The sequence below is a fragment of the Notamacropus eugenii genome, chromosome 4 (assembly GCF_028372415.1).
Source record: "Notamacropus eugenii isolate mMacEug1 chromosome 4, mMacEug1.pri_v2, whole genome shotgun sequence".
Lineage (NCBI taxonomy): Eukaryota > Metazoa > Chordata > Mammalia > Diprotodontia > Macropodidae > Notamacropus > Notamacropus eugenii.
Genome location: NC_092875.1, coordinates 85,936,176 through 85,961,109, shown reverse-complemented (window position 1 = coordinate 85,961,109; position 24,934 = coordinate 85,936,176). Strand labels below are relative to the sequence as shown.

Sequence of the window (24,934 nt, the reverse complement as noted above, 5' to 3'; positions counted from 1 at the left end):
GAAAATCACTTTGGTGGCTGAATGGAGGATGGATTGGAGTATGGAAAGATTTGATGCAGGCAGACCCACCACAGCTTATTGCACTGGTCCTGGGATGAGTTAGTGAGGGTGTGCACCAGAGTGGAGACTATGTCAGGAGGGAGGAGACATAGGAGAAATGTTGTGAAGGTAGGAATGTCCAGATAACACTTTGGATATGTGGGGTGAGGAAATGAGGATAACACTAAGGTTGCATGCCTAGATGACCAGGACAATGGTTCTGTCCTTGACAGTAATAGGGAAATTTGGAAGAAGGAGGGTTTTAGAGCAAATATTTTGGACACAGGTGTCTAAGGGACATCCAATAGATTTCCAGTTGTTGTTCATCTTTTGTTTTCAAAGACCAATGATATCATGAGGTGATGTCTTGAGTTGTGCATGAATTGGATTTAGGTGAGGCCATCAGCTTACTCTCTCTTCCACAGTCATCAAAGTCCAATAGTAGGACAAAAGTCAGGATGACTGACAATTGCCTGGGATGCAGTGGATGACCTTGGAATCTTCAGTGTCTGATTGAGCTCTAAGAGCTTCACAATACTTCCTCCATAGCACTTAGAACAAATTGTTTTCATCCACCCATTCTGCCAGGGGAAGTCTTCATATGCTTGAGATAGATATGCTCTAATTCACTGATGAGTTTGAGGCCTGTCAGCCACCCTCAACCTGGTTTAGGCCATCTGCCAAGAGAGTTTTACTGGGGTGTGGTTGCCGTGCTTGTTACAGCTTCTTGGAGCCACAGGTGAGAGGTGAACTTAGAGTTGGTGAATCCAGGACAGAGCTCAGGGCTGGACAGATCTGAAAGTCATTTGCATAGAGATGATAATTGAACCCTTGGGAACTGATGAAACTGAGAAAGTATACAGTGAGCTTGACCAGGAAAATCTTACAAAGGAGACCTCAAAGTAGCTATACTAAGAGGAGAAGCAGAACGAAACAGTGTCATGAAAGCTAGAGGGAGTATCTAGGAGGAGATGGTCACCAACAGTGTCAAAGCCCGCAGAGAAGTGTATGGGATGGCTCAGGTCCCTATATAAATGAATTACTCAGAGGCCTCTCAAAGTGATGACAGAAAAGTGATTATTTGATTCTTGAGAAGCAGGGCTTACCTGTAGGAGTAGGAAAGCTGAAGACAAAGAAAAGGGCAGTGATTTATATAGACCCTAACGCAAGTCCCTCCTCCCCCCACTGACCATTATCCTCATTAGCTGAGAATATGGTCTTACATTCTAGACACGAAATCTAACCAATCTCTTTTGAAATGAAGACATCGAGGAATTATGTGAGTTTTGTCCAATCATTGAGACCCTAACGCACTACACAGTTTTATATCCTTATATGGAACTATTCTATTCTAAAAATATTGTAACCTTGAGCCTTTAGGCCTTACCTCACCCCTGGGAGAAGAATTACAATCTGAGGAGTCTTCACTAAGTCTATCCCACTCAGAAGTAAGGAAAACGAGACAACAAATGATAGTAAAAGTAATAGCCATGTCATTCAGCTGTATCCAGTTCTGTGCGACCCCATGGACCATGCAGTTTATGGAGTTTTCCTGGAAAAAATACTGGAATGACTCGCTATTTCCTTCTTCAGTGGATTCATGTAACTGAGGTTAATTCTTTTGCCCAGGGTAACACAGCTGGTAACTGTCCTACCTCAGATCTTCCTGACTCCAGGCCCAGAGCTCCATGCACTGAGCCGTTAGCTGTCTCCAGTAATAACAATAGCTAACATTTGTGTAGCGCTTACAGTATTGCAAGGTGCTTTGTGTATATTAGCTCATTTGATGTAACTTTGATGCATAATGTTCCCTAGTGAAGAGGTACAAAGTTTCAGGTGAGGGCAAAAGAGGAAAGCCTTTCTTTTTAATTCTTTTTTTTTTTTTTCCATAATAGTATTTTGTTTTTTCTCAATTATATGTAAAGATAGTTTTCAACATTCATTTTTGTAAAATTTTGAATTCCAAATTTTTCCTCCCCTCCTCCTCTCCTCTGCCACAGGACAACAAGCAATTTGATATAGGTTATACATGTAAAATCATGTATAGAATCAAAAGGGAAAAACCACGAGAAAGAAAAAACAAAAAGCAAGTGAAGATAGCATGCCTTGATCAAGAGTCTTTTGGAGTTGTCTTGGATCATTGTATTGCTGAGAACTAAGTGTCATAGTTAATCATCTCACAGTGTTGCTGTTGCTGCGTACAATGTTCTCCTGGCTCTGCTCACTGTGAAAAAACTTTCTAAGGGAGTATATTTGAGCTTGGCTTTGAAGAATGAATAGGAATTAGGGGAGGGGGAGGACATGTTTGTCCAGTTTGGCTGCAGTGCCAGGTGTCTGGAGGGGAGTAATGAGATAACTAGAAAGTTTGAGTGTTGTCTTATTTTAGAGGATCAGACGAAGGAGTTTGCTCATATCACCCAGAGAGAGTCAGTAACTCTCTGCATCTCAAGATCATCTGGAATTCTCAAAATAAAATCTGAATATAGATCGTGTCTACATTTCTCAAAGTGTGGATGCAGGTAACAGTCCTCATCTCCCTTTCAGGCACTCAATATACATTATGGGTAACTGGAATGTACATTCTGAGTAGATGGTATGGAACAGCTTTTATTTCACCAACCGATGAACATGTGCAAGATGTGAAGAACTCAAATTTCTTTACCCTGAAATATCACTCAAGCCCCTTCTTCCAAAGTCCTCACTTTAAATTCAGTTTTTCTTCAGAAGGACATTACTGATAATGAGATTGCATTGACTTCTTATCCTGGTCAGCCCCCACATAAGTTTGCAAGTAATTTAATCTAAGGTAGGGAAGCCCATTGTGTTCTTCTACTCAAGCTGTTTTTAAGGAGTTGTTTTCTTCAGTTTTTGTGCTTTCTTTTGTAAGCTGTTGACTCTTTTTTCATAATTTTCTTGTATAACCCTTATTTCCTCTCCTGATTTTTCTTCTACTTCTCATACTTGATTTTTTTGGCAAGGCCATCTAGATTGAATGACTTGCTGGTAAGTGTCAAGTATCTGAAGTCAGCTTTGAACTCAGGGTCTCCTGACTCCAGGGCCAGTGCTCTGTCCACTGCGCCACCTAGCTGTCCCTCTCTTACTTGATTTTTAAAATCCTTTTTGACCTCTTCCAAGAGGGCTTTTGGGTCTTGAGACCAATTCATATTTTCCTTTGAGGCTTTGTATGTAGACATTTTCACACTGTTGTCCTCTTCTGAGTTTGTATTTGGATTTTCCCCATTGCCACAGTAGCTTTCTATGATTAGCGCTCTTTTTTGATTTTTACTCATTTTTTAAAAGTTGAGTACCCCTGGAGTACAGGGGTAGCTGTTTCTCTTTTGATCAGCAACCCTGAGGGTCTTCCCCTCCCAGTATGATTTTTTTTTTTTGTTAATTAAAGGGGCCATCGCTTGACTCAGTTCTTTAAGGGGCTTATTCACTGAATGGGCATTACCTCACTCAAAGTGAGAACATGGAAAGGCCTTAGCCTAAAATGGTCAGGCTCTCCCATTGCATCCTGGGCCATCTCCAGTTTTGCTCATGAATATTCGGCCACTGGACTCAGATGGCTCTGGAGGAGAAAGTGAGGGTGGTGACTGCACAACCCTCCCTCACTTAAATCAAAGTCAATTCAAGTCATGTCATCATTTCCCTGATGTCATGGTCCTTTTCAAAAGTGAAGGACAAACACAAACTCAAGCTCGAGTGGAGACAGATTCTTTTGTCTAGATAGCCCAAGAAAGGGAGTGTTTGGGTACAGAGATATTTTCTCTGTCCTGGGGTGAGGGAGTGACATACCTTATTGGAAGGGTACATGGACAGCCTGTGGACCCTAAACTCAAAGGTAGCTGAGGTCCAGACTGACTCCCATGTGTAGACATATGTATGCTGCTTACTTTGAAAGAAAAAAACACTGAGACAATCTGATCCTGTTTGTCTTTTTCTTAGACTGAACTCTGAAAGTTGACATTTTGGTGCTGTGACTTGAATAGGGCAAGTGACTGGAGACTGGACTTTTCTGACAATGCTGGGATTAGGAGTCCAGGACTTATTCTCCTGAAAGTTCCAGTTCCTTTGTGTTCTGTGTAGTCTGAATTTTTCTCTCTGAGCTGGCTCTAGGGGCAAAGACCACTCGCAGAGGTCTTCTCTGAAAGGTAAATGGATACCTTCTGCAATTAGGTCATGGTGAATCGTTCTGATGACCACTAATATTGCCAGCACCAGTGAAAAGGTAATTGGTAGTCATGGGTTATTTATCTAAAGATAACCCTGAATTTTGACTGGTCTAAATAGGTTTATCTTAAAAAACAAACTAGGCCAACAAGAAAATTAGATTTGCGCACTTTGTTGTTTGTATCTGTCTTGTCATTTTGTGTCTCTGTCTGTGTCTTATGTTTGTGCTGAAAGATTTAAACGCAGCCAGCCAAAATAATTTCTAAGGACTGTAGTTAGAGAGAATACTGGGAAAGATTTATTGACTTTACTAACTCCTACTTTCCAATGGAGATTATGTTATAAGATAAGAGGAAAAACCAATAAGACTTTTTTTGGGGGAGTGGGGATCCCAACACTGGCCAAGTTGGGACTTCAAAAGTAAAGTTAGATAAAGAAAGTTATAGAACCTCTATAAACATCTTAATAGATCTGGAGGTTGATAAAAGATTGTTGAAAATGTGAACTCTTTTTTAATTCTTTTGGGTTATGAATTTAATTGTTAAAAGACTGATATAAAGAAAATAATAACCAGTAACATATTAGTAACTGAGTTAGTGCTGTGGGAAACAAGGAGTTGTTTCTCCAGGTTAAAACTCTCAGGTTTGAATGATCAGAGTTGTGACCTGGCATGGTCAGATTAAAGGTCACAGACTTGTGTACAGGCTTGATGAGCTGTTTTAGGGGAAGCCTATCAGAGAGGAGAACATGAAGTCATGTGGTCAACGGATGGTGTGGTGGGAATTCTAAAATTCGAAACAGTATAAAAGGGCTTGCATTGCTCTGAACAAATTGTAGTCTTCCTGTAGCCTTAGTTGGGAGCTATCAGAATGTAGAAGGCACTCTCTCCTCCTGAAGAGGGGTGGAGTCAGCTTTGGCCAAAGTGTTCAATTCCTCTGAACTCTGCTGTAATAAATTTTCCTTGATAACTTTTTGTGTGTCAAGTGTGTTTCTAACATTGTATCTCAGTATTTTAAGATTTTAGGATCTAGTCCCATGGTAGGTAGTTAAGGTGCAGTAAGTTTACTTCAATTCACAAATAGAAATTGTAAAGGAAAAGATTTTTAGAAATCAATCTGTAACCAGCTATAGCCTAAGAGTAAAGTTAGACAGTCATCTGGTTAATCATGTCTATCCACCTTTCAGGATAAATCTGTAGGAAGATCTTATTTTAAAATCCAACACCACATAAATATTGGCTTTGCTAAAGATAATTGGTTATTTGTGATTTGTGATTATTATATAAAATCTTAAATGTTTCCTTGTACTGTTTAATTATTTTATTATTATTTAAGTAACTCTGAAAGCTCTAGAGGTTTCTATCTGTGTAAACTGGCTGCATCCTGTCAGCATTAAATCAAATTCCTAAGGTCTCTTTGCTTGGGCCAAAAGCAGCAGTACAACTTACAGTGTTAGGATGCCTTAGCCCAGCACATTTTAAGCCAACCTGATGATAACAGGTGTGATTTCAAACTCTTTGTAAAACTTCATATGTATTTCCTAGTGTATGCAGCTTGAAATTCCCTGGAGAATGAGAATGGAGAGCTGGAATGCTGAGGGTGGCTCTTTATCTGATAAGGGATTCCAGCTCTTTAAGGAAGTAGAGGAAAAGGTTATTTGGGGCTGGGAACTATCACCATGTGTCTTTCAAAAAAAGAAAATACATGAATTTATGGATAATAATCTTTTCTTTTAAGGTGCTAACAATGTTAGGCTTTAGTAATTAAAATGTTACCATTTGTGATTATAAATCCAGATTTAATTTATTTTAGGTCAAAATCTGTTCTGAAGGAAATAAGAACAGGATCTGAGAGTGCTTTCCTTATCAAGATTATCATGGAAATTGCAACCTAACACAAAAAGATATGTTACTTGGCATTAAGAAATTTACTAGCTGTACGACCCTAAGAAAGTTCTATTTACTTCAGTTTTCTGTTCTGTACGGGGATAGTATAGAGCCTGTGTCCCAGGATTGTTGTGAGAATCACAGTATTTACATTGAAATCTTTAATTAGATGTAACTGCGTCATACTTGGTAACCGTATCTGGATTTTTAGTATGATCAGCTTACAATGCCAGTGGTGATATGATGAATGATTTTCTGTGTAAGGTGATTTGGAAGTGCTTCCAACTAGATTAAGGTCACTTGATTGGTCATTCATTGGTTTTGTTTCAGGTTTTGAATTATGGTATTGTTTATGGTTATACTTCTAAATTTTCTTATATTATGTAATTCAATAAACAGTTATATCACCTATGTTGTTACAAAAAAAATTTCTCTTACAATCTAGATGTTGTTAGATTAAGAATTATGCTGTCAAAAAAAAAAAAGAATGAATGGGTTAGATCATTTTATCAGCCCTGCTGGTTGTAGAAGTACTATAATTTAAGAAGTTGTAAACTTTCAAGTTTTGTCTATATTTAAAAAGAACTTTCACCTAAAATCACTTCTGAAAGTTATTATATTGTTAAATAAGCTTTTTGGAGTTATTGTTTCAATCAGGTATTTACAAAAGTAATTATACAAAGAAAAGACCTTTTGAAAATATTCTTATGAAATTTTTCAGTGTTGTGGAATTCCTACTGAGTAAATATTTTGAGGAAATTTTGCAAGGTCTGGTAAACTTTGTTATTGTGATAAGGCTAATTTAATTGGATGTGTTCTTCTTGGCTTATAAAAACCGAATCTTCTCCACGTTACAAACACCTTTTTGACTAAAGAATTTAGGTAACTAGGAAATTTCATGGTAATGAGGAATTTAATTTGTCATATTACTTTGGGGATTTATTTATATTGCTTAAGAGATATTTTTCACCAGCTAGGTTTTGGTAAATTTCAATTTAAACATTTTTTTTTGCTATGGTTGAGAGATACCTATCATTTTAGAGGTTTCCAACTAATTTACTTCATAGAAGTTTAGTGATTATTCCTCTTAGCATCACGATAAATTTTAAGCTGTTTTTAAGGAAAGTACTTTTATGAAAAAATGTTTTGTGTGACTTTTAGAAGGCCTACTAAATTTTCATTTGCAAGCTAATTTGTTGTGTTAATAATTTGATATTGATAACTATCATGGCCAAGGCTACTATGAATTTTCAAGTTTTGTTCCTAGATTTGTTGTGTCCTTGAACCGGCCTTAAATGAGTGTTTTCAGAGAAAGTGTCAGAGTCAGTAGCTCAATGGAAGTAACATTAGAGAGCTATGGCTAGTGATTAATACTAAAACATCTGAATTAGACTGTTAAGAGCTGTAAGTGGGAAAGATCTTGTTTTGATCTGAATTTATAGTCATTCCATGGACTAAACAAGAGATAGAATTATAAGTTCAAACATTATCATGTAGAAGATTCAATTCCTGAAGTGTGTCGTCCTGAGTGTGATTAGAGAAACAAGTTTGGGAAACAAAAATGTAAATCTATTAAATTGTGAGGTTAAAGTCAGGAACCTCTTTTGTCTTTATTTTAAGGAATAGGATTTCAGTACAGACAGTTATGTTATTTTATATTATCTTAATGGGAAATCTAATTTTGCCTGTGTTTGCCATTTAATCTGGAATTAGAACCAGTGTAGAAATGTATGCAAACTACTTAAGACTACTTAAGATGTTCTCATAATCATATATAAAGGGATTCTGAGAGCAGTAGTAGTTTTCTGTGATCAATCTCTTACTATTACCAATATGGGATTATAGTCAGATCCTTGAGAACTGGACTCTGATTATTGGAACTTGCTATTCAAGACCTTATGAGACTATTAACTGACATTATTGAATCTGACTTCAGGTATGATTATCAAGGAAAGCTATTGAGCCAGTGATCCATGATGCCAACAATCCTGTGCGATTTTCAGAGTGTATTCTCCTGGGAAAGGCTGGAAGAAAGACTATTTGCATGAGCCGAAGTAGGACTCTTCTGACTCAATTTCCCCAATATGACACATGGAATGGAAAATATCCCACTTGGCTGACTTGAAGCTTGGCTCAATGCAATTGGCCATCTATAATTTTTGCCTGGAATTGACATGAAGGTAGAGAAATATTATCCCCTTACTGTACCACTATTATTCTTTTATGGCAAGTTTCTATAATCATGTTAGATGATCAGCATGAACACAATATTAAATTTTTATCTTTTTAGCTAATATCCTAATATGGGAGCATATATGAGTTGCTATAGTAAGATGCAAGTATAAGATTTGAACTATTTGGCCTTGAATTTTAGTACTTTCTACCTTCACACAACTAATAGATTAAGTATTTAGTTCACTTACTTTTGTGGTGTACTTTCTAGGGATGTACATATTGATAATGAGGTTGATGCACACATTGTCAGAGCTAACTCAGTTTTTGGGAGACTCTGAAGAAAAGTATGGGAGAGAAGAGATATTAGACTGACTTCCAGACTGAAGGTCTACAGAGCCGTGGTGCTGACCTCATTGTTGTATGCCTGTGAAACCTGGACAGTATATCAGCACCATGCCAGGAAACTGAATTGCTTCCATTTGAAGTCTTAGGAAGATTCTGAAGATCACCTGGTAGGATAACGTACCAGACAGTGAGGTCCTTACTTGAACTGAACTGACAGGCATGCAGTCTCTGCTTCAGAGAACTCAGCTCTGCTGGGCTGGCCACGTTGTTCAAATGCAACATGTATACTTGCTAGAAGGACTATCTTATAGAGAACTCATACAAGTCAAGTGTTCATATGGTGGTCAGAACAAGTGATACAACGATACTCTCGAGGACACTCTCAAGAACTTTGGAATTGATTTTGTGACAGGGGAGATGCTGGCACAGGACCGCTCAGCATGGAGTGCCCACATCAGAAAAGGTGCTGTGCTCTATGAGCAAAGTAGAATTGAAACAACTCAGAGGAAATGCAGGATGCACAAATTTAGAGTATCCACCCCAAATGTTCCCAGGGACTGTTTGTGCCTGACCTGTGGTAGAACCTTCTGAGCTCATATTGGTCTGATCTATCATAGTCAGAAACACTGAAACTTGACTCTAGTGTAGTGATATCATTTTGGTCCTCTTTGAGAATGAAGGATAACAACCAACTAGCCTTGATAATCTGTTAATAGTTATATGTTCCATTATAAGTTAGGGTCCTTTAATTCCTCATAATGGTATGGGGATAATTAGGTCAAAGACTTGTGAAACCAGGATGTAATTCTGTTGTTTAGTTAATATCATAACTATCGTAGTAATGTTATAGTTAGTTATCTCAGAAGAAGAATGACTTGTGGTATCTCCTTAAAAGAAACATACGCTTTAATTAGAGGTTATTTATTTGAACATGTCTAGAAGTTGGAAATGTTTTATTGTAAATAACTTACTTGATCTGCACTGTTTTACTCAATGTATTTATGTATAGCATCCCTGAACCTTTTGTTACAAAGGTAGTTACTCTGGTAGGGGCAGCTAGGTGGTGCAGTGGATAGAGTACCAGTGCAGGAGTCAGGAGGACCTGAGTTCAAATCTCACCTCAGACACTTGACACTCACTAGCTTCGTGACCTTGGGCAAGTCACTTAACCCCAATTGCCTTATCCTGGGTCATCTCCAGTCATCCTGATGAATATCTGGTCACTGGATTCAGATGGCTGCGGAGGAGAAGTGAAGCTGGTGACTTGCACAGCCCTTCCTCACTCAAAACAAAGTCAAGTACAAGTCATGTCATTATTTCTCTGATGGCATGGTCTTCTTTGGCAACGAAGGATGAACACACACACAGAAAAGACCAAAGTTACTCTGGCAACTTATAAATGAATTCATGTGTGTATTGGAGTCCATTTTCTTACACAAAGTATTCTGTCATTAATTCCTTAGTGGAATCTCATCCTTCTAATGGAGGAATGGATAATGCAAAGTATAAAAATTGGGTTCTGATTTTCTGTTTTTATTTGAGTTTCTTAGATATATTGACATTACAATTAGCCAGACTAAAAACGTAAGTTCCCTAGTCTAAAAGGTTCCAAATTTGATTTTATGATAATAGCAACGTAAGGGTTGAATTAACTTTCATTATTCAGCCTGATTATTGGCAAAGTAATCTAAAATTGTGTTAAGACCAATTTTGTATGAGATTTTTTACAAAGAAAGAGCATTTCCGTAAGTGATCTGAGTCTAAGAAGCCAGTAAGCTGGAAATTGCTTAGACCATGCCCACACCAAAGAACTTCATCAGATGGTCATATGGTACACTGAGAACCAGACAGCTGTATGAAGTGAGACTTCTGAGCCTTAAAGGGACTATTTTATTCACTGTTTAGTTTTATCTTTGTATCTTTTATCTGCAAGGTCTAGTTACTACAAAGGACTGCCCCTTTTGGTTTTGTCTACGTGTTGATTAATTTCTCTCCCTTTTTTTGTTTACTCACATTGTTACTCATCATAAGTCCCAAAACCCTTGATGAAGTATTGGCCATATCAGTTAGTGATTCATTGAGGAGGCCACGTCTCTCATTAGAATCAGATGGGGGAATGTGAAAAATGATTATTAATGACCAATGTCTTAGAGATTCAGAGCTTTCCCTATCCCTCTTCTTCCAAAGTTCTCCCTTTAAATTCAGTTTTTCTTCAGAAGGACATTACTGAAAATGAATTGACTCTCCTTATCTGTCAGTCCCCACACAAGTTTGCAAGTAATTTAATCTAAGGTTGGGAAACCTATTGTGTACTGCTCAAGGTTGGGTGGGGAGAGATTCTTTTGTTTAGATAGTCCGAGGCTGAAAGTAGTCTGGTATGACTGGAATGGTCTGGTATAGAGATATTTTCTCTGTCCAGGGGTGAGGGAATGATATCAGTCCCTGTTGGAAGGGTATATAGACTGTGAACCCTAAACTCGAAAGCTCAGTTCCAGACTGGCTCCCATTCATGGACACATGCATGCTACTCACTTTGAGAGAAGTAAACACTGATACAACGTAATCTTGTTTGTCTTTTTTAGACCGAACTCTCAAGGTCGACACTAGAAATGACTTGTATATGGGTCAATGTTAAACTAATTAAATGTGTTTTTGGTATATGAGTCTAAATCACAGAATACAGTACTGTACTATTATTATTTTACAACAAATACTATGTAGGATTATGAGTACTTTGTCAAAAGTGCTCATTGAAAGCTATTATATTCATAGGCAGATCTAGGCACCACACTTTAGAATGCACTGGAATTCATTTAGAGCAGGAATTTTTTAACCTTTGTATCCTAGATCTCTTCAGCAGTCCAGTGAAGCCTGTCGACTCTTCTCAGAGTGTGATTTTAAATGCACAAAATAAAATGCAGAGGATTGCCAAGGAAACCAATTATACTGAAATACAATTTTACAAAACCCTAGGTTAAGAACTCTTGGTTTAGAGTAACATGATGAGGATAGCAAGCAAGTATAGACAATGGCATAAGAGGATCTATGGGAGGAACTTGTTAGCCTAGAGATGACAAGACAAGATGAGATGACAAAATGATGAAGCAGCTAGGTGGTGAAGTGACTGAGAATGGAGTCCAGAAGACCTGAGTTCAAATCCTGTCTTGGACACTTGCTAATTGTAGGGCTCTGGTAAAGTCATTTAACTTATGAGTCTCAGTTTTCTCATCTGTAAAATGGGGGTAATAATAAGGCCTAATTTACAGGGATGTTGCAAAGATTAACTGGGATAATATTTGTAAAGCACTTTGCAAATCTTAAAGTACTGTTCTCAGTAAGTCAAACATATTGGCTGTCCTCCAGTCCTAAGGCCCACCCACTTCCAAGCTCAGTGCAAGTCTTCTTGTTTATTGACTTACTGACAATCTGATAGGTAGAAAGACCTGCAAATGTGGCTTCATTCTAGTCTCCTGTTCCTGTGGGTAATTCTAATTGACTAATTGTTGTGTAGTCATTTCAGACCCTTCATGACCCCATTTGGGATTTTCTTGGCAAAGATACTGGAGTGGTTTACCATTTCTTTCTTCAGCTCATTCTGCAGATGAGGAAACTGAGGCAAATAGAGTTAAGTGACTTGTCCAGCACAGCTAGTACAAGTCTGAGGCTACATCTGAACTCAGGTCTTCCTGAGTCCAGGCCTGATACTCTATCCACTTTGCCATCTAGCTGCCAGTTGACTAATAACTAGCAAGTAGGTGCTCGAGTTACACTAAAAATATCTTTCCACCTAAGAAACTTAACCTGCTTGGTCACTAACACTAATAAGGTTAAAATGTAGTCCAACAGTGACCACTGAATTTCTTTGAGATATTGCTATCAGAATAGTAGGTTTTCATTTCTAATTGGCTGGGATTTTTGCCTTTTCATCAGGGGTCTTTCACTTTTATATATATCCTGTTTTTTGGATCAGTTTTGGTTACACATAGGCCATGGTCTGATGTTTCAGTTGTATGCCGTTTGTGTGTGTGTGTATGTGTGTGTGTGTGTGTGTGTGTGTGTGTGTATGTGTGTGTGTAAAGATAGGTAGTTTCCAATGATGTCTGGCCTGTGAAACACTCATTCTTATAGGGATACAAACATCAAAATATTGTCTTCCGTATTGTTTGTTACTATAGTAGTCTGTTACTAAGCCAAGCATTCAAACTCTGCTTCAGAGAGTGCAACTCTGATGGACTAACCGCATTATTTGAATGCAAAAGGTATGCTTGCCAAAAAGACTATTTTGTGGAGAACTCACATGGGGCAGGATATCACATGGTGGTCAGAAGAGGTGATACAGGGGCACTCTCAAGGTCTCTCTTAAGAACTTTGGAAATGTGTGACATGAGAGATGCTGGCACAGGACCGTACAGCATGGCATGACCTCATCAGAGAAAGTGTTGTGCCCTTTGAGCAAAGCAGAATTGAAATAGTTCAGAAGAAGCATAAGATGTGCAAATGTAGAGATTCCATCCCAAATGTTCACACGGACTATTTGTGCCTGACCTATGGTAGTACATTCCAAGCTGGTATTGGTTTGATCAGCCACAGTTTGACACCCTGAAACTTGACTCTAACATAGTGATGGTCCTCTTTGAGAGCGAAGAACAACCAACCAACCAGGCCTGTTACTACATCTCTTTGTGGTGTGCTGCTGACCTAGAATCCACAAAGAAAAAAAATGTTGAACCTAACATCCAGTGTCCTGTTCTAGTAAATCAAGGAAGTCCTGGGTAGAAACCTGCTGAACCAGGAATGAAGACCCGCTGATGAGCAATATGCTACTCCAGCTATAGACCTATAAGAAATAGTCTCCCACAAAGGAAATGGTCACCTCTGGTACCATCCCACCAACTGACCTCCCCAGAGGTGATACATGCTACTTCTCCTTGTAAATGTAAATCCTTTGCAATAAAATATTGTAAATGTTAAAAAAAAATGAGATGATATATTTAGCACCTATTCTGTGCTTAGGGGGACACAAAGACAAGTGAGATGTGACACCTTCCTTGCTGTCTCCTGAAAAGATGTAGACTCCAGTAGAGAAATTCACAAGCTCCTAGGAGAATATCTTCTCTTAATAGCTTACATTTTTGTGTTATCTTCATGACCACCCTGCAAAGGAGATAAGGAGATAGGATTAAACTAGTTTTTCTTGGCTGCAGAGGATAGGACTAGGAGCAATGGGCTTAAGTTTCAATTTCAGACTTGATAAGAAAAAGACTTTTTAACAATGAGAAGTACAACACATATACACATAGTCTCTCTCACACACATTAAATTAATATACAGTACTAATATATAATATTTAATATATATTCATATAAAAAGGGACAAAGCTTCAAACCTCAACCCAACCCATATTATGTTATGTCACAAAAGAGACTAAAGGCGTGCCATATGGGGAAAAGGGAGGAAAACCAAGGACTATAACAAACTGTGAAAGGAAAGGTGGGGGGGGTGGTCAAGTTTCCTTAGAATACATTCTCCCAAAAAATGCCCCCACCCAAAAAAAAACCAAACAATGAGAAGTACAGTAAAACCTCCATTTACAAATTTAGTTCATTCGAGATTCTGTTTGTCATGTGGTTTGTTTGTATTGCAAAGCAAATTTTCCGTAGGAAATAATGTAAAGTTGGAAGATCGGTACTACATCCCCAAAAATATTTATATAAAAATAATTCTTTACAATTTTAAGTAAGTTTTTTTGTCTTTATTGCGCCTGAAATACAAAAGCAATGATTAGTATACAATATAAACTGAAAATAAAATAGATTAACTTGCACTTTACTTTTGAGAAGAGTTGTGGCTGGCGTGAAGGAGACAAGAGGGGCGGGGAGGAAGAGGAGAAGGAAGAGGAAGGGTTATTGCTTGGAAGAAGAATCTCCTTCCATGAGAACATAGGGGATTTCAACTTGGGAGTGTTCTCTCTTATGCTTCTTTCACTAAAAGGAAGACTTACACTACTGCCTTCACTTATTTTTCATTTTTTAAAATCTCTTTCATGTTTTGACTCACTGATTTTTCTTCATTATGTTTTCTTCTGACTAGGAATCTATCTAACAACACTTCTTTTTTACATTTTTCCAGAATGTCAAGGAAATGTGACATTGCATTATCTTTAAATATTTGTGGCTGTCATTGCTACAGCCTTATTTGGGTGATGTTTTTCAACAAAATTTTGCACTGTTACCCACATCTGATAAACCTCCCTAATCTCATTTGATGTGAGGGATTCCTCTGACCTCTCAACCTCCTTAGATGAGATATCCTCCACAATTTCTTGCTGTTGCTCCTCATGCAGATCCATCGGTATGTTTGTCGTTAGCTCCTGGCTGTGTTCCTCCACCAGCTCTTGAATGTTTTCAGCATCTACCTCCAGTCCAAATGTCTTGCCCAAAGACATGATTTCATCAACAATTGGTTCCTTTTTCGGGAATGACCCCCTCAAATTTTCTGCGGCAGGTAATTCTTAGAAATCACAAACTTTTCAAATTTACTGATGCTTTAGCATCTGAGCTTGCTGCTTCACCATGCTGTACAACACTATGGATGCCACTTTTCTTTTTGAAATCATCAAATCAGCTTTGACTAGCCTTGAAACTTTCTTCCTCTGACTGACTTGTGCCCAGCATCTTTGAAACGAAATCGGCATGCAATGCCCTTGCCTTCTTCCAGATAATGTTCTCAGTTATGGAATCACCTGCTAACTGCTTTTCTTTGATCAACATGAGAAGCAACTTTTCAACATCTTCTAGAACACGTGGCTGTTGCTTTCATATTCACATACCCTTTCACTGAATATACTGCCTTTATTTCATCCTTCTTCTTTAAAATGGTGCAGATTGTAGAGGCAGACCAGTTATAAAACCGTGAAAGGTTGGTCACACGCACACTATGTTCATGCTTCTCAACAATTCCTTTTTTCATTTCCAATGTAATGGTCTCCTTCTTTGCACCTTTCTTTTCAATCTTCTTCACTGGGGCCATTGTTACAAATATTGTTGTAGATCACAGTCACTGCCATACACTTTTGTGCAAAGTACTACCATATGTATGCAGAGTACTTTCGCACCTATGCAAATACATGTGAACACACTTGTAATGGTACTGTGAAGAGCAAATGATGCTGTCCTCACAAAGGGTCAATGCCAGAATGAGGCTGATTAGGTGATATACCAACCTGAAGTTCCTTTGTTTGACATACGAAAGCTAACAAAAAAAACATTGCCCTAGTTGAGCATCATTCCTTCTCAAGCTGTTCAAGTCCAAACATGATGTTTGTTCTGTGAATTTTTGTTCTTCCTGCAAAACAAATTTAGTGAAAAATGTTTCCTCATCCAGCAAAGCATACATAAACCAGGTTACTCTGTAAACCTGGTTTATGGGTTGTACATAAACTGAGATTCCACTGTATCTAGAAGTTGGACAGTTTGAGTCAGGAGGTAGAGTTTGCCCTCACTAGAGATCTTCAGGAAGAGACTGGATAATCCACTTATTAGGAATTCCATGTCGAGGGATTGCTGTTCAGTTTTGAATTGAACTAAATGGTCTCTAGACTCTTCCCAGCTCTGAGATTCTGAGGTAGTCTGGCTTCCTTTTAGATGCAAATGAATCACTTGAATGCTTTAGGGACCAAGCATCCAGCTTTAGCACCTGAGTTTATCTTTCTCTTCCGGGGTGGACAGGGTATTTAAGGAGCACTAGCACCTCTGGTATCAGAAAGTGCCAAGCCCTTTTTAGGGCTGTTCATCCACCTTTGGTGACTCCCAGAAACTAGCTTGCACAGCAGCCACACCCCAGTAAAGCTGTCTTGGCAGAAGGCCTAAACCAGGTTAAGGGTAACTGATGGGCCTAAAACCCATCAGTGAGTTGAGGGATGGCTACCTGAAGCATGTGAAGACTTCCTTCAGCAGAATGGGTGGATAAGAACAATGTGTTCTAAGGGCCATGAAAGCAGCTGAAGTAGGTGCTGTGGAGTGCTTAGAGCTTAGTCAGACATTGAAGATGCCAAGGTCATCCACTGCATTCTGGGCATCGCCAGTTGATTTGATTTTTGTCTTGCCACTGGACTTTGATGAATCTGGAAGAGAGATTGAAGCCAATGACTTTGTGTATTTCTGCTTCTCTTCAGTTCACGCAGGTATCAAGACATCACCTCATGATGTCATTGATCCTCCGAAGAACAAACAGCAAGATCTTTCTCTTCCACAGTCTAGAGAAAGTAGACACAAGGTGAGGGTTGGGAGAATCAGAAATATATAGCCTGGAAGTTAGGGAGGCATAGGGAGTTGTGGGGAACTCCTGCTCCATTTTCCTAGGCAAAAAGAAATTAAGGATGATAATAAAGAGTAAATCTAGTCTTTGTATTATCATTGCCCTCCTCACCATCTGAAGTCACCTATATCCATGAAGACAGGTTTAAGACTAACTAGACAAGAGAGCTAAGAGAGACAGGTCAAAGTCCTTTCACAGTTCAGTGAATACCAGCAAGACTTTATCAGACACTAGTAACTCTTAACTTTCTTGTGTTTATCATTCTGTCCTTTTCTTTAAATGGATAGCCATTAAGTGTGTGTGTGTGTGTGTGTGTGTGTGTATATGTGTGTGTGTATCATGGCCTCTTGTGGATAAAGAGCTGGCCTTGAAGCCAGGTACCCTTGTGCATCTGACACATACTGGCTATGTGATCCTGGGGAAGACACTTAATGTCTGAGAGGCAAATCTCTAAGACTACATGTTGCAGATAGGAGAAGGAGAGCAGGCTGGATACAGCCCTGCTTTGGATCCCTCATGAAGAGAGCAGTCCCTTCATACCTGCCTATCTATCCTGTGGGACTTGCTCATCTCTTCTTAGCATCTTATTCTCCCCTTCCCCACCACTCTGTCACTGTTAGCTGCAGAGACAGGAGTTTCCAGTTTTATTCTTGTCTTCATTTTATGGGTTACTATGGTCAAGGACTTCATCAACAATTGCCCAGTAGGCATCTCTGTACTTAACTAGGCTGAATAATCTGTGCTGAGGATGTCCTGAAAGCTTTTCCAATATGGTGGATGCTAGGAGGGCACCTGCAACATGATGCAGGATGACAGGGCAATCAGGAGAGCCCCCCTCCCATCTGCTGTAGTGGGGACATTTTTCCAGCTAATGAGGAACATGTGCTTGGCCCCCTTCCTATGTCACATGTTTCTCTGGTTCTATGATGAAGGACTTTAACTTTGGGATGATTCAGTGAACTCTTATTGGTCCCTGTGGAATTGTACTTTGAAATGATGACAAAACCCCTTGTTGATCCAAGGAGCCCAGAAAGAGCTGCCCACTCAGTAGATTTTAAAAGGAGGGATGGCTTCACTTTTGCCGTATTCCCTTCTATTCAATCCCCTCCACAACATTCCTGACAAGTGGATCATCCTGCTTTGGCTTGAAGTCCTCCAGTGAGAGGGAACTCACTACCTCCCAAGGCAAACTATCTCATACATCTGGATATAGCACATTGTTAGGAAGTTTTCTCTTTGTATCACCCTGAAACTTCTGCCCATTCCTCTTAGTTCTGTGCTCTGTGGTCAAGCAAAATTAATCCAGTCCTTCTTACACATGACTGCCCTTGAAATACTTGATGACAGCTATCATGTTTGTCTTGTTTTCTTATGGTTCAAAATAAACAGTTCTCCCTCAGTCTTCCCATGAGTAGGTCAGGATGGGATTCTCCACCCCAACCTCTACCCCCCAGCAGCTATGGTGGTTGTTTGCACATGGCAGTGAGAACACGTGCTGTCTAGGTGATCCTGAGACTGGACCTCTGTCCCAGCCTAATTGTCATGGGCTGCCTGAGTCATCTTACCTTTTCCCAGGTCTTCGGTGGCCAGCTGGATAAACGTATTTAGAGAAGAGACTTTCCAGAGTCAAACAAGTGGTAGGCTTTATTCAGGATCTTAGTTACGTGTCCATATGCAGGGCGAGTTCTTCCCCAGGAGAAAGGAACCCCCCCTCCTCCTCAAGGAGCAAGAATCAAACAGCGAGAGGACGGGGGTGGAAGAGGGGAGGGATCCCCTCTGGGGACCCCTATCAGGCTTTTCTGTCCAGGCTTAAGCTTTCCCAGCCGCATAGTTTGCACGTGGATACTGTGCACGCTCTTAGCCCCTTAGCTAATTAACAAAAAGGTGTGCTCAGATCACGGACCAATCTCAAGGGTGGGATGCTCTCCCCAGCAAGTTTCCACTGAGAAGAGGTGGAGAAACAAGAAAGCTCGAGTCTCACTCCTCAATTCCCAGTTGTTCCCTGGGGGGCCTCATGAGAGCTCGCAATCACCTGAAACTGTTCACGTGAGAACTGAGCTTACACCCCAACAGACCTCAAGTTGAAGACTTACTGTTCTGCATCATGCATCCTCTTATGAGGACAGGTTACCAGAAGTGATCCTGAGATGGATGTGTCTAACTTTAGCAGTAATCTCATGCAGACTAGAGATTTTGAGTTCAGATGCCAGACTGGATCCCACAGGAGTGATCACTGAAAACAGTTTCTCCAAGAAGATCAACGCAATGAACAGGAGCCAGTGTTGTGCCCTGGCTTGCCAGAAGACATGAACCTTGGATGAGGTGCTCAGACAGTGAGGTGAAAGGGAAGTTAGAGCAGATTTGGGGTGAAGGGAACTGCCATCATTACCCATATTACATTGGCATGAGAGTAAGACTTTGTGCAGGAAGGATCTCATTTGGGAAGTCATGCAGTGTTTTCAGTGATCCCAAGCTGTTTGTTGTCACCAGGCCCACCTTTTTAACATCAACATTCTTCCAATGATGCTGAGTGACTGCAAATCATAAACTCTCACGACCTCAGGAGAATCAAAATGGCAGGTGGCCCAAAGGGCACTGGAAAAACACAGTGGTGTAGACTGACTGCTACATGTTCCCAAGGATTACTTGCCTTCAAGAAGTTCAAGAAGTGGCCTAAAAAATAGCACTTGAAATTCCATTGGTTGTAATTCTTCTTTACAACATGACTAATGTGAAAATATGTTTAATATGAATGTATATGTAGAGCCTCTATCATATTGTATTCTGTCTTGGGGAGTGGGGAGAAGAGGGAGGAGGAGAAAGCTTAAAACGAACTGAATGTTGTAAACTAAAAATAAATAAATTAATTAAAAATATATAAAAATTTAAAAAAATAGCACTGGAGGTATTTATAACAGGAAACAAAATGAGTTGGTCAAGTTTCCTTATTTGTAAATGGAGCCATTGGACTACATAATGTCTAAGACATTTTCCTGCTACAAATCCTATAATTGTATGAAATGGATGGCCCCTCTCCTAGAGTGGTATCCACAAGATATTAAGACACCGAGAGGAGGGCCTCTAACATTCAGTAGACCTCAATGGAGGATTTATGGAAAAATTAGATGTTTAATTCTAGAATGATCCTTAGAGGTTTAGTCCAACTCCATTTCCCTCTCTCCCCAAAAATGAGGACCAGGCTCAGAGAGGGTAGGTGATCCAGGGGATAAGGAGAAGAACCTAGATTCAATCTCATGCTATCCAATTTCAGATCCAGCACTGGCTCACTACGCTGAACTGGCTTCTTTCTGGGTGAGAAGGCACAAGGTAAGAAAGCATGATGGAATTGTCCTGTGCACTGTGGAGAAAATATCTACACTGATAAAGTCATGGATTCCTTGAAGTAAATTTTCCCGTAGTTACAAATGGCAAACCCCTCAGGGCCTCCTTCTTCGCTTCTCTCTCTCTCTCTCTCCTCCCCCCCCCCCCCCCCCCCCCCCCCCCCCCGCTGCCATGCTGTCATGGGAGAGAAGAGAGGACAAGACATAATAGAAACCAGCATATTCTTTCATAGGAGCCTCAGGAGAGAAGAACCTGGTGAAAGAGGTCAGGGTTAGCAGTTCATAAGCAGGAAGATAAAATGACAAAGGAAGTGACTTGGCAGTTGCTCTAGGGTCCTAAAACTGCCCCGCACAACATATGCGCCTGTGCTTTGGCAGGCTGCAAGTAGCCCTCAGGCTGTATGTTGTGCAGGCCTGTTCTAATCCTGGAGGATTGTCAGCATTGGGCATGATTATACTGCTGTCCAAGAGCCTCTGATTCTTTGTGCACTTGAAGCCAGTTGGAGCAGAGGGTGGAGGAAAGAAGAAAGCCTCTGTCCTCACAATACCCTGGAGTCCCACAGAGCCATCCTTGCATAGTCCCTTGAGAGGAGGCCTTTGCATCCCAGGCACCTAAGGTGTTCTGGCCTTTGGTAAATTGAATCCACCCCATTGGCTCAGGGCATGTCTCTCGTCAACAATGATAAAGAGTTTAGGAGTGAGATTGAGCGACTGGTGCAAGAGAATGAGCTGAGGAGGCTGAGAATGAGCTGATTCAAGAGAACCATGAGCTGAAGTCAGTACTCAAGAGCCCCGGGGGCAAGGCCAGCTCATTGAACAGTGGGATTCTTATGACACCGGCTGTCTCCACTATATAGATTCCCAAATGTAGGATCATCAAATTCAAGGACCCAGAGAGAGGTGAGTGGGCCTTGAAAGGGCATTTTAGGGGACCAGCATGCTGCAATAGGGAGTAGTTAAATGATGCAGTCACAGGAAAGGTGACAGTATTCAAGAAAAATATTCCCAGAATTCTTCTATATGCCTTCTTTTGTTACAATATGAGGGAGCATCAGGAATTAGATTACAGACTCATCAAGACAGTTAGAAGAGGAGAAAAGCCATCCATTCATCAGATATATTTTAATTATCTCCTATGTGCTCTCTGAGGAAAAAAGAGATAAGTAAGAGATGAGACGTGAACCTTACCTTCAAAGACTTCCCAGTTTAGTAGACAACACATGACAGATATCAGAATTTGGAGGCACCTCCAGGAGGTCACTCAGTCCAACTCATACCTGAGTAGAACACTGCACATCATGCCTAATAAGTGGCCCTACAGCCTTTGCCCAGGGACTTTTATTGAGTGGATACCTACTCAGCCTATTTCACTTTTGGCTAGCTCTGATTACTAAGACACTTTTCCTGGCATTAAGAAAGGCTTAAATCTGCCTTTCTTTGTGTAGTTCTGTCTTCTGGGGTCAGGCAGAATAAGTCTGATCTCCTTCCAAATGCTTGAGGATAGCTACCATATCCACATCCCCAGTTCCTTCAACTGATTCCCCGCCCCCCCCCTTTTGTATGATATTGAGGCACTTTATCATCCTAGTTATCCACATCTTAGCTTATCAATGTCTGTTTTAAAATGTGGTGTCCTAACTTAGTACTCAGATGTTGTCTGAATAGGGCAGAGTACTATGAGCTCCCTAGACTTGGACACTGTCTTTTCCTCATGGCAGTCCAAGACAAGAACACATTAGCTTTTTTTGGGTGGCTATGGCACACTGTGAATCCTATCAAGTTTGATGTCTGCTAAAACTGTCTAATCTTTCTCAAATGAACTGCTATCTAGTCAAACCTTCCAGATTTTATATTTGTGCTATTGATAATTTACCCCAAGTGCAGGACCACGTTTCATCTCATTTGATTAGTTTTGACCCAATATTTTAGCTTGTGGACATTTGGAGGATCCTGATTTTGTCATCTGTATTAGGTTTCTCTTCTAGCTTTGTGCCATCTATAAAATCTAGGCATGTCACCTATGCCTTTATGCTACTGATTTTTTTTTTTTAATGTTCCACAGTCCAGATTCCTGAGATACTGCACTAGATACCTCCTCCCACATTGACACCAGATCATTCATAATTGTCCTTTGGGTCTGGCCATTAAGTTAGTTTGGAATTGACCTAAATGAAGGGAGGGCAGGGAAGAGTTAAAGACAGATGTACCTAAAGGCTATCCTTGAGTACTATCAAACATTCTTGAGCTCAAGCTGTAAAGAGGGCAGCCATGCTCTTACCCTGTCTTCACACCAGGCAAATTTGATGCTTTATGTATCTATGGATTGGTCCCCAGGAAATGCTCCACAGGCCATGTACCCTGTATCCAGATGTATCACGCTACACCCATAAGCATGAAAGTTAGCCTCAAAGTATTTTTTAAAAGTTTAAGTATAGTTTTTTCAATTAACAATAATTTATTTTCTCCTATTTCCACTGGACAAAAAAAGAAAGAAAAAACAAAGCTATTTAAATAAATATGCACATTCAAGCAAAACAAATTTATTTCCATCTTGGCCATGTATAAAAATATGTCTCTCATTCTGTGCCTTTAATTTGTCATCTCTCTATCATGATGTATACAGTATGCTTTGGACACTGGTCTTCTGGAATCATGACTGGTCACTGCACTGATCACAGATCTTAAGCCTTTCCAAATTGCTTATCTTTACAATGTTGTTGTTATAGAAATTGTTCCTGTTCTGCTGACTTCATTCTGTAACAGTTCATACAAGTCTTCCCAGTTTCCTCTGAAGCCAGCTCCTTTATCATTCCTTATGGCACAATAGTTATTCCATTAAATTCCTATGCCATAACCTGTTTAGCCATTCCCCGAGGGATGACACCCCTTAGTTTCCAGTGTTTTTTGCCACCACGAAAAGAGCTGCTACAAATATATATTTTTTGTATATGTCTTTCTCCCCATTTGTTGATCTCACTGGGGCATGTTGAGTCAAAAGGTATGAGGTTTAGCAATATTTAGGGGGTATAGTTCCAAACTGCTTTCTAATTGCTGAGTCATTTCACAAATTTAATAGTTCAGCCACAAAGTATGATTTTACTCTTCTAAGAATTTCCAGAGGAATGAGACCACAGCAACCAACACAACATCTAACAAATACCTTTTACTGCAATCCCAAGGCCATTCTATTGCAGAAGTTACACTTGTATTTCACACCCAAGACATGGAAAGTGTGGGGGGAAACAGGTATTCATTGTACAGGAAGAGGCTGTTGTAAGCAAGGGTTACTCATGAACAAGGATCAGATCAACTTCCCAGAAGAGTTAAAATCTGCATATAGTATGACTTTATGCCAAGAACATTGGCTTTTTAAGGATTGAAGCCACATAAAGTTAGTCAGGAAAGACTTTCTGGAGAAGGTAAATATGTATTTGTGTTTGAAATTGGAAAGAATTTGTAGGAAAGGTTATAGGTGGTGAGGAGAGTCATGGTCTTAGAAAAATTTAGTGATCTCTGTCCTTTCCTATCTGTCTCTATGATCTCTCCATCCTTTGATAGAGGTGGAAGCATAAATGAGGGACTTGTCTCCCTCGGTTGCTGGATTGTTTCTCTTAAGTGATAGGAATGCTCTCTAAGCCTGTATTTCTTTGTCTTTCTCCAAGCCAGGGGGAGGAGAAGTTTGAAAAGGAGACTAAGCAGGAATGTGGGTGGAACTCTCTACAAAATCCTTTTTCAGTGACCCTAGGTTCTTCCGAAGTAGGCTAGGCAAGAAGCAAGCTCTGACAGGTTGTACCTTACTGGAAAGGCTTCACAGTCTGCAGACTGGGACTGCTTTGTAAGGACCAGTCTTGTTACATGTGGAAAGGTTTATCACCACCACGTGGCAAATTCCTTAGCCATGATGTCCTATGAAGAAAAATGAAAAAAAAAAATCTAGTTTTATTTGGTTCCCTTGTTCTTCCTCCATGGTGGGGAAAATGGACCGAGGAGGCTGAGAAGCATATAAGTTTTTAGGCTGTCACTAACATAAATTTTACTGTTGCTACTTTAAATAAATGTGAGATACCAGTTGTCAATATCCAGTTATCAATGAGTGGGCATTGCACTAGAGGAAATTAATCTAGTACCAGCTAATCAAGCTGATGAATCTACATATGCACCAGATTCCCTTTACACTTGACCTTCCCTATATAAAGGAAACCAGAAGACAAAAGGAAGGTGAGGCTAAGGGAAGGGATGTGGCTCATAAACTTTCAGGGAGGCAGCTAGGCGAAATAGTGGATGGCATGTTGGACTTGGAGTTAAGACCTGAATTTGAATCTTGCCTCAGACACTTACTAGCTAGATGACCCTGGGTACTTAAGTTCTCTCTCCCTCAGATTTCTGTTTATAGAATTATATATAATGGAAATAATAGCATCTAACTCACAGGGTTGTTGTGAGGATCAAATGAGAACATGTGAAGAACTTGGCAAACTTTAAAGTGCTATATAAATGCTGGCTATTTGTTGTTGATGTTGTTACAGGAGAGGCAAAAGGAATTGGTTTTATTGTGGATCCAACAGCACCAGGAAACATCATTTCATGGAAGATGTGTTCATTTCATCTTGAAGCACTCATGATAAACATTTGCCAAAAAAAAAAAAAAAAAAGATAATCC

General features: G+C 39.8%; 1 long non-coding RNA gene across 1 annotated transcript in view; it reads left to right on the top strand.

Annotated features, from left to right (window-relative positions):
- Window positions 1-24,934, top strand: part of LOC140500264 (uncharacterized) — a 28,165-nt gene extending 3,231 nt beyond the window's left edge. Inside the window, exons 2-4 of the long non-coding RNA XR_011965676.1 lie at window positions 8,034-8,277; window positions 20,205-20,260; window positions 24,801-24,934. This is a non-coding gene — a long non-coding RNA (uncharacterized lncRNA). The remainder of the gene's footprint in view (window positions 1-8,033; window positions 8,278-20,204; window positions 20,261-24,800) is intronic.